At 39.7% G+C, this 18655-nt stretch overlaps 1 long non-coding RNA gene across 1 annotated transcript in view; it reads left to right on the forward strand.

Moving 5' to 3' along the window:
- LOC124627083 (uncharacterized) overlaps nt 1-16582 on the forward strand; it is a 38004-nt gene extending 21422 nt beyond the window's left edge. Inside the window, exons 2-3 of the long non-coding RNA XR_006981608.2 lie at nt 911-9070; nt 15955-16582. This is a non-coding gene — a long non-coding RNA (uncharacterized LOC124627083). The remainder of the gene's footprint in view (nt 1-910; nt 9071-15954) is intronic.
- Nucleotides 16583-18655: the final 2073 nt, after the last annotated feature.

The following is an 18655-nucleotide window of genomic DNA, read 5'->3' on the forward strand; positions in this document are numbered from 1 at the left end:
ATTTTAAATAAATTTGCAAAGATTTCAAACAAACTTCTTTCACGTTGTCACTATGGGGTATTGTTTGTAGAATTTTGAGGAAAATAATGAATTTAATCCATTTTTGAATAAGGCTGTAACATAACAAAATGTGGAAAAAGTGAAGCGCTGTGAATACTTTCTGGATGCACTGTACACGCACACTGTAAAAAGTGACCTGTGTGGTGGGTGAAATCTCATACCTGTGTGTGTTTATTCAGAATGTAAAACTGCTCTGTGTTTAAATAAGTCAGTAAACTTTCACACAGTTCTTTATTTCAGACAAGCTCCACTCTTCTCCTGACTCCTCTCTCTCCTGCACTCTTCTGACCTGAACTTAAACAAACCTTTCTACACACACTGGAATCATTCTGGATTTGTCTTCAGAAAACCTTCATCAAGTCTAGACATAATCATAACCCCGCTACACTTCTAGATTATCACTTCGTCTCCTTCACTGAACGTCCACTGCATCTCTCCTTCCTCCCTGACTTCCACCATTTCACAGCCCTACCACACCATGATTTCTTCTCTACCTCTTGCATCAGCTATGAACACTTTCCTATAACCCTAACCCTTTGTTAATCCATAGACCTCTTCTCTTCTCTAAACTCTGAACCTAGGAACTCTTTTCAACCTACTGCTGATCTCTTCTCATGCCGTTCTCTTTTCTGATGCGACAGCTGCTAAACCATTCTTTACAAGAGAAAGCTGGAAGCATCTGCATCTGATCCACACTAGCTCCACAACATTTTTCTTCACTTCTTACTCTCTGCCTCTTCCTTCATCCTCCTCCATGACTGCCAGATGTGACAATCTTTCCTTCCTACCCCAATTCCTATACCACACAATCACTGTTCCCCCTACTCTTCATTTTCTCCTCTTTCTACAGAAGAGATACTGCAGATGATCTTCTCCAACAATACCACCGCCCGCCTGCCAGACCATCTCACAAGACCTCCTCCCCTTCATTACTTCCATTATAAGGGACTCCATGACATGACATTACATGGAGGCGATCCACACCTTCTATGCAGACTCTCCACTGGTGGATTCTCTTCTGTTCTCCTTCCATGTCTGCTCTCTCAGTAAGTTCATATTCTCAGTATCAGCTCTCCCAGCAGTCTCCTACCTTAAAGCATTTATCACACCCTGCTGTGGACCATGCTCCTTTCCACTGGCTTCCTTCGACTGGACCCACCATCAATCAAGGTTCAAGGAAGATATGCATCAAGACTCCTGCACCCAGGTTGTGTAATGAACTCCCTCTGGCTGCAGATCAGCTGAGTCACTGGCTTCAAATGAAGACTAAAGACCTACTTCTTCCCCAAGCACTTAAAGGAATGCCAATTTAAAAAGAAAAAAAATCGCTTGACTTGTGTGTTTTCTTTTCTTGCTTTACGAACGATCAGGGTTTTAGATTGATGGTACTCTTAGTCCCTGACATAGTGAACAAGTATGAAGATGTTTCTGATAGAGACACAAAACACTTCTATAAGTCTCTCTGGATAACGGCATCTGCTAAATGCTGTAAATGCGAATGTAATTAATGTGAGTTAATTATAGAAGCATTGTTGTGAATGATCAGGACGAGGCGTGAGAAGCAGTGAAGGGGTAATTCTGTCTCCTCAGAACTGAGTGCTGGAGTTAAAACATGTGGATCTGTGTCTTATGCTTCATCTTATTGACATCTTAATTACTGAGTGGAGAAGGTGAGCGCAGAGCTGTTATTCCTCACACCACCACGTCTTCTTTTTCTTCTTCTTCTTCTCTTCTCCTCCTCCTCCTCTTCCTGGTTGCTGTCTTTCCTTCTGAATGCCACTTTTTATCATCAGAAATTTCATTCCTCAGGTGGAAGGTGAGCTCAGAATAAACAGATAGCCTGTTTGGCTAATCAGAATATATAAAGTGGAGGTCCTGTTTCTCAGTCAATCTCCATTTCTGTGAAAGAGCATTGATCAGTCACTGCAGTAGAGTTAACGCGTATCATATTTCAATGTTTCCAGCATGTTAGCCAGGAAGTAAAGCCTCCAACAACAGGATACAGCCATGCCCAAGAGCAAACCCCACTGATGCTTATTACCTTATATACATTTTGCTGCTACATCTGTGAAATGACATTAATAATTAAAGCAGAATGATCAGTACTTTAATCTTCCCTTTTAGCAGCTTTAATCAGGATGTAGTTAAATCTCACCCCTGTTTTACACTCTGTGGTGCTGATTGAAAATTTATCCTCGTCTCAAATGCAGTGACTTTTAACCTCCCGTGCAAAAATAAATAAACACACAATCGTACAAGCTTCAGTGTTGTCTAGTCTGCACTTTTGATAGGCTGTCTGAAAATGTTGAGTTTTCTAATAAAATGAGCATGGATAAAATGTCCATGCTGTTAGAGTTCATTAGCGAGGCTAAGCTTATCCTGTGCTTTATTTAGTGAAGTGTTTAATGAATGCTATGCTAACAGCAGGGGGTCAGTGTGGAGTGCATTAACATCTCTTCAACACTGTGTGTGTGTGTCTGTGAGGTATGCATTACACTGAGAGGGACTGAGATGGAGCTTTTTAACTGATTACTGCGTTGGCAATTAGTGTTAGCCGCTGATGCTAAAGAAGTAAAGGGCAATAAAACCATCTGTGTGCAGGATTCCATTAAGCCGAGTGCTACCACACACACACACACACACACACACACACACACACACACACACACACACACACACACACACTCGGTTGTAGATAAATCAGTAGGCATTAGGAGGAGGAGAGGATGGTACTTTTCAAACATGGCAGGTGGGTCAGAAGTGAAAAATTCACATCACAGGTCAAATCTGACTTGTTTAGTTTGACTGTAGTTACAGACATACTGTGCGCTGTTTAGCGCAGGACATGAGCTACTGTTACCAACCTGAAGTGGATTATTTTCCTATAACAGCGTATAGGAAGTGTACTATACCACAGCAATCTGGTAATGATTACAATTTTATATTTATTAAAGAACCACATCATACATAGTTACATTTAACGTTGTGGAACCTTGATGGAACAAGTTACTTCCTGTTTTCACTTACAGTCAGGTCCAGAAATATTTTAGCTTTCATTGGGGTTGAAATTAAATAATGGTTATGGGAACAAAGTGCAGACTTTAACTTGAGGGATTTACATCCATATCGGGTGAAGGCAGTAGGAATTACAGAACTCTTTATATACGCTTTCCTCCCTTTTTAAAGGACCAACAATAACCAGATGAACAGAATTATAAATTATATTGTAATTTTTAAAACTTGGTTGCAAGTCCTTTTGGCAATTTTCTAAGGGAGGCATGGTGGCTTAGTGGGTAGAACATTAGTCTCGTACCTCCAGGGTTTGGCATTTGATTCCCGTCTCCTCTCTGAGTGTGTGGAGATTGCATGCTCTCCCCATGCTTTTGGGGTTCCCTCCAGGTACTCCAGTTTCCTCCCCCAGTCCAAAGACATGTGTTGTAGGCTGACTGGTATTTCCAAATTGTCCGGTGTGTATGTGTGGTTGTGCCCTGTGATGGATTAGCACCCCAACCAGGGTGTCTCCCACCTCATGCCCAAGTTCCTTGGTGTATTCTATTTAGTGCTACAGAAAATAAATGGACAATTTCTAATTGTTGAAATGACTGTAAGGAAATGAAACAAATATATTTCAGATTTTTGGTGTGACATTAGCCTGGGGGCTGAGAGAGATGAGTCTTTAATCTCTGTATATATTACTCTGTGTGTGTGTGTGTGTGTGTGTGTGTGTGTGTGTGTGTGTGTGTGTGTGTGTGTGTGAAGTCTGAAATGATCAAAGATGAGCTGTGAGTTCAGAATCTTTGTTTCTGTCAATCTTTATTTCTCTGGCTTTTAGACACACACACACACACACACACACACACACACACACACACACACACACACACACACACACACACACACACACACAGAGAGACTGTGTAGATGGCAAAAGAGGACATGATGGATTCTAATAATTAATAACAAATAAAAACAGAACTTTGTTCTAGAGTAGCATAAAACGGGTATATTAACATATATTAAGGCTGTGTGTTTATTAATAATAAGTTTATTGGGATAAATTCGCACTTTTAATATCTGTATACGGTGTTGATATTTCTTTAAAGTTGCTTTAAGACAATGTCTATTGTAAAAAGTGCTATACAAATAAAATTGAATTGAATTGAATTTAATTAATAAATAACTCATACATTCTTTACACACTATTTACACACTCTTTAAACACTATTTACACACAATTTACACACTGTTTACAGACTCTTTACACTATACACTCTTGACACACTCTTTACACACTCTTGACACACTATTTACACACTCTTTACACATGCTTTACACACTCTTGACACACTCTTGACAAACTCTTGACACACGCTTTACACACTGTTTACACACTCTTTACACACTGTTTACACACTCTTTACACACTCTTTACCTAGCTTTACACACTGTTTACACACTCTTGACACACTCTTTACATACCCTTTACACACTGTTTACACACTCTTTACACACTGTTTAGACACTCTTGATACACGCTTTACACATTTACACACTCTTGACACACTCTTTACACACTGTTTACACACGCTTTACACACTGTTTACACACGCTTTACACACTGTTTACACACGCTTTACACACTGTTTACACACGCTTTACACACTGTTTGCACACTCTTTACACACTGTTTACACACGCTTTACACCCTCTTTACACACGCTTTACACACTCTTTGCACCCTCTTGACACACTCTTTACACACTCTTTAAACACTCTTTACACTCACACACCTGATCTGATTTTAATCTGTAATGGAGTGAGAGCATTTAAACCTGAAATCATTAAAGGAGGTCACAACAATGTCTACTATATTCAGGTGATGTTTGTAAGCAGTGTGTATGTAAACATTTTCTCTGAGTTGAAAGAATTCAGGAGCATTCAGTATGCTGAATGCTGAGTCCAGATCTTTACTCATTTACTGGGCTGTCTGTTGTACATTTATAGTGTATGTGTGTGTGAGTGTGTGTGAGCGTGTGTGAGTATGTGTGTATGTAAGTGTGAGGGTGTGTGTGTCGGGGGGGGAGTGTTTATCCTGATAATCTCTGACAGCTGGACACATTAGAGCTCAGACTCTGATTTTTAAGATGGTTAGAAATGATGAAAAGTGTGAGAGTTATGCGGTGAGGTACAGCAGGAGGCAGGACGGAGTTGATTTATTATTTATTATCTATTTTACAGATGCTTTTATCTGAAACCACTTACACCTGAGAGAGACAGTTCAGTCTAAACACAGAGCTGAGTGCTTTGGTGGGTTAGGGTCTTATTCAAGAACTTAGAAGTAGATCTTTGACAATCCGGGAATTTTAACTCATAAACTTTCATACTATTATCTCAGAACCTAAACCATTGAGACACCCTAACCTGGATTTCCAGGAGCAAGATTTGACCCTGGAAAAAACACAGGGTCCTGAAAATACTGGGTTCTCCAAATTTAGACCTTTCTGGACAATGGAAACAAAGGTTCTAAGAATATACAGTTCTGTCAATAAAGGACCTTCTGGGAATATAGGACCATGGAAACATGGTGGATGGAATATAGGGCTTTTTGAAAAAGAGGATCCAAGGCATAGATGGAATATAGAATTCTGGGAATGTAATAATTGGGAAATATAGGTTTCTGGGATTATAGAGTTCTGGAATATATATAGAAACCTGGTAAAATGGTTCCAGGAATACAGTACTTGGAAAAAAAAAAATATTATTGGAATACAGGACCATGGGAATACAGAGTTCTGGAAACAACCCTAACCCTAATATAATTCTCAGGAATGCAGATCCAGTCCTAATTGGTGTGATTCAATTTGTAGGTTTTGCTGCTTGTGTGATTTTTTGTTATCTCCAGATCATTAGGAAGATAAACACTGATCTTGGGATAATTTAAGAGGATAAAATGTATTCCTGCTCTGATAATCTTTAGATTTCTGTGTGTGGTGTGTGATTTAGATTTACATATTGACTAATCCATAATGAGAACATTCCGCTGTGTGTTTAGTTTACAACCCCAATTCCAAAAAAGTTGGGACACTGCGTAAAATTTAAATAAAAACAGAATGCATTGATTTTCAAATCTCATAAACCCATATGTTATTCACAATGGTTAAACTGAGGAAACTGAGGAAATGTACATTTTAAGAAAAAAATAAGGTAATTATGAATTTTATGCCCGTAGCACGTCTCAACAAAGTTGGGATGAGGCAACAAAAGGCTGGAAAGGTAAGTGTTAGTAAAAAGAAACAGCTGGAGGTTAATTGGGAACAGGTCAGTAAGATGATTGGGTATAAAAAGAGGATCTTAGAGAGGCGGAGTCTTTCAGAAATAAAGATGGGCAGATGTTCACCATTTTGCGAAAAACTGCGTCTACAATTTGCGGAATAAATTGAGAATAATGTTCATCAATGTAAAATTGCAAAGACTATGAATGTCTCATCATCTACAGCACATAATATCATCAAAAGATCCCGAGAATCTGAAGAAATCTCTGTGTGCAAGGGAGGAAGGTGAAAATCAATATTGCATGCCCATGTTCTTCAGGCCCAAGGGCAGCAGTGCATTAAAAACAGGCATGATTCTGTAATGGAAATTTAAATTTACATTTACATTTATTCATTTAGCAGATGCTTTTATCCAAAGTGACTTACAAATGAGGAAATACAAGCAAAGCGATATATCAAGTGGAGAACAATACAAGTAGTGCTACTATGCAATATTTATAATTGAGTTCTAGAGAAGCAAAGTGGACAGAGTAGAGGTGTAAGAGTCAGTGCAAGGTGTTTTTTTTATTTTTAAAAAACAATAATGTGGGGTTGGCATGTTAGGGGTTAGTTGGCTGTAAGTGGGTCTTTAGTTGTTTTGTTAAGATGGTGACAGATTCTGTGGTCCGGATATGAGGTTGGAAGTTCATTTCACCACCAGGTTCTGGAAAGGGACCTTGAGCCAAGTTGAGTAGGCACTATTAAGTGTCGGTCATTAATTGATCACAGATTGCGTGAGGGAACGTAAGTCTTCAGGAGAGTGTTGAGGTAGGAGGGTGCTGTTCCAGACAAGGTCTTGTAGGTGAGCATCAAGGCCTTGAATTTGATACGGATGGCTACAGGAAACCAGTGGAGGGAGATGAAGAGGGATGTGACATGGGTTATTTGGGGCTGGTTGAAGACGAGGTGTGCTGCTGCATTCTGAATCATCTAAAGGGGTTTGATGGAGCTGCTGGGAGGCCCGAGAGTAGTGCATTGCAATAGTCCAGTTTTGAGATATCAAGAGCCTGGACTAGTAGCTGTGTAGTTAGAGTGGAACATAGCATGTCAGTTGTGTTGTTTAAGCCTAGTGAGGAGAGGTGGCCATTAGAGGGATGTGAAGTTGTGACTATGGAGGAGAAGTGTGAGAGTGAAAGTGAGTGAAGATTGCGACGAAAGGAGATAGAGAGTGGAGACAGTGAGGGGCGTTAAGGGAGAGAAATAGAAAACTGAATAAAGAAATGGTCAGAAGTGTAGAGAGGAGTAATGAGAATATTGAGTGTGGTGTAGTTATGTGTGAGGATGAGGTGGAGCTGCTTGCCTGCTTTGTGAGTCGCTGGTGTGGCGAACTGCTTGAGGTCAAACTTAGGCAGGAGAGCAAGCAAATCAACTGCATGCAACTTGTCTAGGTGAATGTTGAAGTCACCGAGGACCACAAGAGGAGTTCTGTCATCTGGAATGGTGGACTGTAGCATGTCAAATTCTTCGTTGAACTTCCCCAGTTGACCTGGAGGATGATAAATAACAAGATAGTGCATTATCGCAGTGTCAGTAATAGTAACAGCATGCAATTCAAAGGAAGTGTTGGAGCAAGAGGGAGAAAGACAGGTAAATTTCCATGTTTTGGAGAGAAGCAAACCTGTACCACCCCCTCGTCAGTTGGGGCGCACGGTATGGGAGAAGTTGAAGTTGGAGGCTGGGGCAGCGGGTGTGGCAGTGTTCTCAGTATGGATCCAGATCTCAGCCAGAGTCAGCACACTGAGGTTGGAGTGGCTGGAAAAGGCAGGAATGAAATCTCCCTTGTTGACAGTAGATTGACAGTTCCAAAGCCCGATTGAGAATGAGAAGGAATCTGGAGAGGCCACATGCAGAGAGCGTACTGTAGGTTGTCGACATTGCTTACTTTTCTAGGAGTGTGCCATGGTCTGCGTGTGTGATAAATAACAGAGATAAACTGATGACACATGTTAATGTGTAAACAGATAATTAGCATGGGGAAAAGAGAGGAGGAAAAGGTGGAGAGAATGAGAAAGTGATACTTAGCAGCGTGAGTCTTGTCTTGTCGGTGTCGTTGCCCGGTGGACTCGTGCAGGTAGACTCGCAGGTCTTTACACAAGCGCGGTTTTCACAAGAGCTCAGGCTTCACACAACGAGGGCTAACACTTCTGCCTCAGCATTTCCTATTACTTAAGTGCTTCACAGGTGAGCACGCCTCTTTAATTAGCAAAACAAAGTCTAATAGCATGAATGAGCAACTCACTGCATGGTCTCAGAAACACTTCCAGAACTCATTGTCTATGAACACAGTTTGCCGTGCCATCCTCAAACGCTGGTTAAAGCTTCATCATGCAAAGAAGAAGCCATATGTGAACATGATACAGAAACGCTGCCGTCTTCTCTGGGCCAAAGCTCATTTAAAATGGACCGAGGCAGAGTGGAAAACTGTTCTGTAGTCAGACGAATCTAAACGTGAAATTCTTTTTGGAAACCATGGATGCCGCATCCCCTAAACTAAAGAGAAGTAAAGAGGAGAGGGACCATCCGGCTTTTTATCAGTGCTCAGTACAAGAGCCTGCATCTCTGATGGTATAAGGGTGCATTAGTGCCTATGGAATGGGCAGCTTGGACATCTGGAAAGGCACCATCAATGCTGAAAGGTATATCGAGGTTTTACTGCAACATCTGCTTCCATCCAGATTCCATCCCATCTTTACTTCTGAGTAAGTAGCCTCTCTAAGATACTTTTAAACCCAATCATCTTACTGACATGTTGCCAATTAACCTAATTAGTTCCAAAATGTTCCTCCAGCTGTTTCTTTTTACTAACACTTTCATTTCCAGCCTTTTGTTGCCCCTGTCCCAACTTTTTTGAGACGTGTTGCGGCAATCAAATTTGAAATTTGATTTTTTTTTTTTTTCTTAAAAAAACATTTGATATGTTTTCTATGTTCTATTGTGAATAACGTATGGGTTTAATAGATTTGCAAATCATTGCATTCTGTTTTTATTGACATTTTACACAGCGTCCCAACTTTTTTGGAATTGGGGTTGTATTAACAGAGAGCCATGGTTCTTTATTTCCTCTCTGTAACTCGTGAATTTTTCTCCCACAGCAGCATGTGGAGGTGTTTTACTTTCTCCTGCGCTTCTGGATTTCTTCCCTCTAATTATTACACACTAGCAAGGAAAAGTCCTAAAAGAGGAGCTTATGGTGCCTCGTTTCGGAAGCACTTGCTGTGACTAAGATATACCAAAGTCCAAAACACAGAAATAACCGAATCCCTCGGCTAAATGTGGGCGAAACTCATATTTGATGATTCAGTCTGTGTTCTCTAGATTTGGGACATTAAAGAGACACAGAGGTCTTAGCTTTAATAGCCATTGCATGTAATTCTGTTTAATGGAAGTTTCTGGGTTTCCATTTTACCATCAATTTGGGAAATAAAAGATGGAAATGGAAGATGAGCTTGTTAACTACTCACTGAGAAATGAATTAGAGCAAGTTATCCACAGTGTTTCAGTTCAGGAGGCAGAACAGCTTCTGAGTTTGAGTTTTAAAAAGCAGTTCAGAGATACTGACTCATCATGCGTATACTTACCCAGCTGCTATATTTACACATATACAGCTAGTGGAGTCAGTCTCTTTCTATCTTAATCCACTTAAAACAATTAATCATGGTGGCATGTACAGATAGTTTAAGAGCATTATTGAGGTCAGGTACTGATGTTATTCCGCAGCATATGAGCATATAAAGGTAACTTTATATGAGTTAACTTATAGAGCTATAATCATGAAATGTATACAATAGCACAATATACAGACCTAATGTGAAATATAGAGCAGCACCTAGACATCAGATAATGATCAGATTATTAGCGATAATCAGACACTCCCCAATTCCATCATCCCAAAAATTCAGATCCTGGATAGGGAACATACAAAGTATTGAATGCGCCAACATTTTTATCATTCAATATATTTCCAGTGAGGCTATTCACATGAAATTTTCACCAGACATCAGAATTTACTCAAGAAATCCGGACATATAAAGAAATCACAACATTAAAGTCCATAAATAAAGTTATGTGTAATAAAGTGGAATGACACTGGAAAAAAGTATTGAACACGCTAAGAAAAAGAAGTTCTCCAAGGCAAGGTAAGGCAAGGAACCAGCTGAAATCTGTAAGTAATTATACCCCCTATCTGTGCAAATTAATATCAGCTGGATTAGTAAATTGATGGTCTATAAAAAGGCTTTTGGTTACCAAGGTGTCACACAAGAAACATCTCATGATGGATAAAAGCAAAGAGCTCTCCCAAGACCATCACATCCTTATTGTCGCAAAACATATTGATGGAATTGGATACAGACGTATTTCAAAACTTCTGAATCTTCCAGTAAGCACCATTGGGGCCGTTATCCACAAGTGGAAGCAACATCACTCCGTCATCAACGCTCAGGAGCTCCTCACAAGATCTCTGACCAGGGAATCAGAAGAATAGTCAGAAGAGTAGCCCAAGAGCCAAGGACCACTCGGAAAGAGCTCCAGAAACACTTGGAGACAGCACGTACCATTGTCACAGAGAAAACTATAGGCAATGCAGTCCATTGCTCACACTCACCCGAGACTGCATCACTGAAGTAAAGGCATGTCGAAGCTCGTTTAAAGTTTGCTGCAACTCATTTGGACAAGCAGTGCCAACGGTGAAGTTTGGAGGTGGAAGCATCATGGTGTGGGGATGTTTTTCATCAGATGGTACTGGCAGACTTCATATAATTGAAGGAACGATGAATGGAGCCCTTTACGGGGAGATTCTTGAGAAGAATCTGCTGGCATCCACCAGGATGATGAAGATGAGACATGGGTGGACTTCCAGCAAGACAACTATCCAAAGCATACAGCAAAGGGAACTATCAGTTGGTTTCAGAGTAAAAAATCAAGGTATTAGAATGGCCCAGTCCATCACCTGACTCGCATCCAACTGAATAAGATTTAAAGACAATATGTTTAGAAGAACGGAGCAAAATCACACCTGAATACTGTGTCCCATTAATTTCTTCATACAGGAAGCATATTGAAGCATCATTTCAGACAAGTATTAAATACATTTTAGTTAGCGTGTTCAATCCTTTTTTCCCGTGTCATTCCACTTTATTACACATAACTTTATTTATAGACTTTAATGTTGTGAATTGTGTATATTTCCAGATTTCTTGAGTTAATAGTGATGTCTGGTGAAAATTTCATGTGAATATCCTCATTGGAAATATATTTACTGAAAAAAATGTTGATGTGTTCAATACTTATTTCCCCCGCTGTATCTAATATCTTTTTAATTAATAGAGAACAGACTGTATATACATGATCTATGCAACACTGGACAGTGAAGTGTGTGTGTGTGTGTGGCAGTGTATAACATGAAAACATAACTTTATGCCCTTATACACTCACTCCAAGCTTTATGTGCAGTCTGTTCTGTTTATCACTGTATCTACTTACCGTCTGTAGTGTGTGTGTGTGTGTGTGCGTGTGCGCGCACTGCCATTACACTCCCCAAAATCACAGATTCCCCCAGCAACAAAGCTGTTGCATAGCAACTGAAGGGGAAATGGTTCAGGAGATTTAGGAGGTTTCTCATTCGGAGTTGAACACAGAGCTGTTATAAGGAGGTCATGTGACCTGATTTCCACATCTTGGCTCATTTTTAGAATTTTTTAGAACCTGGTTTCTGAAGCCAAAAGCTCTCTATCTTCTTAGGGAAGGTGTGCTGGTGTTTTTCAAGGATTCTCTGTCTTTCTAGTACACTTGCTTTAGGGAGCAGAGTGTACACCACCTCCCATCCCCTTGCTCACTACCTCTGGTGCCCTTCCTCACTGCCCCTCATCCCCTTGCTCACTACCTCTCGCGCTCTTCCTCACTGCCCCTCATCCCCTTGCTCACTACTCGGTGCCTCCTGCACCTCATCGTCTCTCTGCAGTGTTTAATTGATGATTTCACACCTCAGACTCTCTTTCACTACACACTGAAAGGAGATAGAATTCCTTCCTGCTTAGCAGAGACAATTCCTGGGAAAATCCCCCTTACCATAGCCCCCGTCAAACCACCCCCTCCCCACAAACAAACACACACACACACACACACACACACACACACACACACACACACACACACACACACACACACACATCGTGTCCTACATAGACTCATACAGTGAAGCTCTTCTTCTCTCTTAAAAGACAAGTGAACTCACTGACACACACTTGAACCTACACACACACACACACACACACACACACACAAACACACACACTCGCCCCAACACACACACACATACTCCCCCAACACACACACACACACACACACACACACACACACACATACACATGCACACACGCACTATACTGACTTACTCTCTCTCTCCACTCTTCATGTTTTTATGAATTCCTTTTTTCCTAAAAACACACTTTACTTAAACGCCATTCTTCTGTTTTTTTTTCTGTCCACTCTCTTTCTCTCTCACTCTCTCTCTTTCTCTCTCTCTCTTTCCCTCTTTTTTTCTCTCTCTCTTGCTCTCTCTCTCTCTGTCTCTCTGTGTCCGTCACTGTTTTTCTTCTTTTATTCAGCAGGATGGAGAGGTGGGACGATTAGGGACTCATTTAAAAACACTTTAGAGTCATGAGATGGGGGGATGAGTGGAAATAGAAAAAAGTAAAGAATAAAAATAATGAAAAGATGAAAGTAAGACAGAAAGAAAGATAGGAATGTAAAGGACAAGGGACACAAATTAATTATTGTCCAAAATAAAGACTGAAAAATAAATTGTGAAAGAGAAAGAATGTAAATAAATACATCAGCTGTGCTACCAGTGGACTACAACACCTTTACTCTTTACACACACACACACACACACACACACACACACACACACACACACACACACACAGTGTTGCTGTTTGATTAGATCCAGTCTCCTTTTGCCATCAGGGAACAAATGCAGTGATAAAATGAGACAAATATAGAGACAGAGAGACAGAAAGAGAGAGACAGACAGAGTGGCAGATGAAGAGATAGACAATGTGAGAGACAAAGAGAGTCAGACAGATAGAGTGATGTGGGTGTGGTTAAGGGTGTGGCTCGGGGGGTGGCTCCATAAATGAAAACAACACACGATGCTCTTGTCTTAGTGTTTAATACAAAAATGTGTAAAGTTAAAGTGAATCTGACTTCTGTATGAGTATCGATCCACACACACACACACACACACACACACACACACACACACACACACACACACACACAGAGTGTAATCAATAATCTCCGCCTGACTGGTTCTAGAAGGTGCGTCATCGAGGTTAGAGTACACAGAGTAACGCTTTGGCAATAAGAATTTCTCTAAACTACTTTCTTTTCTCCCTGAAATTTAAAAAAATTTACAGAAATTATACAATTCTAGATCTCTCAGTGCAGTGTCTCTAAACACTACACTGCTCTCAGCCAATCAGAACACACCGTACTGCTTTCAGCTATAAACTTCACCACCTCTTCATTGTCATTGTCTGGTGCACTGAAACACACACACACACACACACACACACACACACACACACACACACACACATTCACACACATACACACACACGCATACACACACACCTACACACACGCACACACACAGACACATGCACACACACACAAACACACACACACGCATACATACACATACACACACACACTCACACAAACATACATAGACACACACACACAAACACACGCACACATACACACAATGACACACACATACATAGACACACACACACACACACACAGACACACATACATACACACACATACATACACACACACACATGGACACACATAGACACACACACACACACACACATACATAGACACACACATAGACACACACATAGACACACACATACGCACACACAATGGATAATGACATCTTCACAATGCTGTAAATGTAAATGATTCATGATGAGTTGCCAATCAGAAACAGAGCTGGCCATGGCCCCGCCCCCTGACTCTGATGGATGGAAGTGACATTTTTAATTTCAGTATTTCACATCATGAATAATTAAATAACTTCATTTATTTCTGTACAGCAGACTACAAGACATCCTGTCGGGTTCTGTAGAGTGTGGTGATTGGTGTGTGTATAGTGTGTGTATAGTGTGTAGTGTGTGTACAGTGTGTAGTGTGTTGTGTAGTGTGTTGTGTGTAGTGTGTTGTGTATAGTGTGTAGTGTAAAGTAAATCCACCTTCATTTATACATGACATTTAAAAGACGCATCAGTAAAAGTGCTGTACATTGTACACTACACACTATACACTGTACACTATGCACTGTACACTATAAACTACGCACTGTACACTATACACTCTACACTGTACACTTACACTGTACACTATAAACTATACACTGTACACTATACACTGTACACTATACATTGTACACTGTACAGTATACACTATACACTGTACACGGTACACTGTGCACTATACACTGTACACTATAAACTATACACTGTTCACTGTACACTACACTGTACACTATACACTGTACATTGTACACTATACACTATACCCTGTACAATATACACTATACACTGTACACTATACACTATTCACTGTACACTATACACTATAAACTGTATACTGTACACTTTACACATTACACGTTACACTATACACTGTACACTTTATACTACACACTATACACTTTATCCTATTCACTATACACGGTACACTGTACCCTGTACACTATACACTTTAAACTATACATTGTTCACTGTACACTATACACTGCACACTACACTGTACACTATACACTATTCACTGTACACTGTACACTATACACCATACACTATACACTGTACACTGTACACTATACACTATACCCTGTACCCTATACACTGTACACCATACACTATACACTATACACTGTACCGTGTACATTGTACATCATCTCAGCTAAATCCAAACAAAAATGAAATGAATCAGAAATAAAATGAGATAAAGGAATGTAAAGAATAAAACTAAAACAGTAAATAAAAAGATATGTAAAAGATTAAAAGTTAAAACCACAGATAAAATGACAGGAGAATAAAAGACCTGATACTACAGATTTATAGACATTTGAATGTCTGGGAGAATAAATATGTTCACAGTGGGAATGAATTTATGGGAAAAGGTGAGATGTTCCATAATCCTGCTCTGTGATAGAAAAGACCTTCTTACCTTTGAACTTCAGAAACCATGAAATGTTAAAAGTAGCTGATTAGATGATCTTATAGCTCTGGAGACATTTTATTTTTCTTCTTTTTCTGTTTTGCTTTAAAGCTTTTATTCTCTCTCTCTCTCTCTCTCTCTCTCTCTCTCTCTCTCTCTCTCTCTCTGTCCACATCCTCACACTGATGAGTTCTTCCCCATGCTGTGTAGAAATATTAATTATGTATGACTGCATTATTTATTTATGGCTACATTAACCTCAACATTTCTAGCGTCTGGCGAGTCGTCTCGGATACACACTGAGCGCTGGTGTTTATTATTTATTTCCTCTTTTTTTTTCCCTTTCCAGTGTTTTTGTGCCACACGCCCGCAGAAAGAGGAAGCAGAGTTGAGGAGCAGGGTGAACAGATAAAGCTTCACACCCACCGCCATCTGCCTAAAACACCACCATTTACACTGAAAACACATGAGACATTCTTAAACTTCTCTACAATCTGTTATTGTCTTTGGCAGAGAGTTACACTATTATTATTAATATAATGTAAAAATAATAAGAAGAAGCAGAAGAAGAAGAAGAAGAAAAACAAGAATCACCTTCAGTACTGGACCTGTAATGGTTATTAGCAGGTTTATTTTTCACTTCACAATATTATCATTTTCTTATTTTTTAGAACATAATTTCTTGCTTCCACCACTAATGACATCTACTGACATGTGTGTTCATATTAATTATTTCTCAGTAAATCCAATGAAGTTTTCACAGTGCTCACACTGACAGCTCTCATCTGAGAGAAAAATGCAGTTTAAAGTTTATATGAAGGTTCTCTTGAATTCTTATTGTACAGGGACTCTTTAAATTGTTGTATAAAACATGGAGAATCTTTAATAAATGTCACTAAAGACAAAACAATGAGCTTAAAATGTCGTCCAGTGGGACACCAATGAGCAGATACCATCGGACATCTGGGACTGATCTGATTATACATGATTATGTTCTGTACAGAATCAGAAAGACATTCCGGTTGACTTCCGGTTATGAGGCGTGCAGAGTAGTTGCGTGCTCAGCCTGCTCCCGCTGTTTCATTCTTAATTCCCTTGTTAAACCTCTCTATTTTCATTTATAGTTGTAATGATAGCTCCATAAACTAGCTGTAATTGTATGAATCACCCTACCATGTCCAAGGTTAAAGGAAAACAGAAAAAGATAAGGAACTTCATCAATGGCTAGCATACCGATGACAAACATAACGATGATCAGCTTGTTTGATGACTACAGCCCCGACGTATTGAAGCAGCGTGCTGAGTACAGAGGTTCCATGGCTGAGCTATACAAGTGAGGGTACAAGACAGCGCTCCTTTACCCAGCCAAGCTGTGTATCACACTACCCGATGGATTTGATTATCCACTGAACCCTTAAAGAAACTCTGAAGAACCCGTTTTCCTAAGAGTGTATCAAGTACCAAGTACATGTAGGTAAACAATTACAAAAACACTAAATGGTAAACTCCAGAACAGACAGTTTCTAGATATTAAGAAGAAAATAATGAGCAATAATTTGGAGTTTGTACTTAACACTTACCCAGCTAATAAACAAACAAAATTTTTTTTGTTTTATTTGAAACTTTAAGAGTTCCTAGCTGGAATACTTCCTGATAGGAAAAGGATTTTCAAGACAGAAAAGTGGTTTAAAATATTAAATTTATTTTAGAGAATTTATTTTAGAGCCGCAGGTATACATCACGCCGATATATTCAGAACATTCAGCTGGACATTAACACACACTCACAAATCTGTAGGAACTGTAAACCTGTTCACACTTTAATGACATGACTACAACCCCGCCCCCTGCTGGTGAGAGATGTGTTTGATGGTCTGATCTGAAAGTTCTGTAGAATTTTGGTAGTTTAAAAATAAAAAAAAGTGATGATAATGCTTTCTAAGTCACAGATTGTGGAATTTCCCAGCTGAAGGGGTGCTTGATGATGTCATTGAGGTATATTTAGAAATATAAATCAGCTTTAATCTAATCACCTTTGACTAAGGCTGATGTTCTTCTCCATCCACTCTATGTATCTTCCTGTTCATGGATAGCCTATGGTCTGTATGCACATGTAGAATCTGACATACAGACAGGATCATGGTGAGGGATGTTTAACATCCTACTGGAGATTTAAAAAAGAGATATAAGGATTTAAGGATGTTGTCTCTGAGGTGTTTTTTAAAGACATGAATCTAGTGAACTGTTGAGCAGCTTTGACTTCGAAATAACTGGATTGGTGTTTCATCTTCGCAGCCCTTGACATGAGCCCTTTTTCTGAACTTGTACTGGTGGACTGTAACTTTTTAGTTCCTCTTGTATAACAAGGCATGGCGGAGGACTTGCTTCAATATTTAAAAGAAGCTTTGGTTGTTGAATCTTATAGGCTGATGTTTAATGCAGTTTTCACTTGGCTCAGATTGATGGGGTTAATCCTGTGCTGTGTGCAGTGGTTTACCAACCAACTAAATCAAATAAGGACCTTATTCAAGAGTGTACTGAATTTTTAGAGGAAATTATGCCAAAGTATGACAGACCTTTAATTGTTGGTGATTTTAATAACCATGTTTGTTGTCCTTTTAATTCTTTGGCTAAAGACTTTTAAATGTTATTGAATCTAATTTCAGTCTGTGACAGGTCTGACACATAAACATGGACACACACTGGATCTTGTCCCATCTCATGGTTTCTCTATCTGAGCGCAAATGGAAGAAACACAGGCTAAAGTTGTCATAACCTTTTTGAGAGATTCCTTGCAGAAAGATAAGAAAACAGTTAAAAATAGCTTAGATCAAATATTCTTATATTTGTGTGTGTAATAATTATTGGAAAAAATTGTCACAGGCATAGAGTTTTATTTATTTATTTATATAGGGGCGGCTGTGGCTCTGGAGGTAGAACCAGGCGTCCACTAATCACAGGGTTGGCAGTTTGATTCCCAGCCCACATGACTCCACACACCGAAGTGTCCTTGGGCAAGACACTGAACCCCAATAAACCCCAAGATGCTCC

Source organism: Ictalurus punctatus, chromosome 4, assembly GCF_001660625.3.
Source record: "Ictalurus punctatus breed USDA103 chromosome 4, Coco_2.0, whole genome shotgun sequence".
Lineage (NCBI taxonomy): Eukaryota > Metazoa > Chordata > Actinopteri > Siluriformes > Ictaluridae > Ictalurus > Ictalurus punctatus.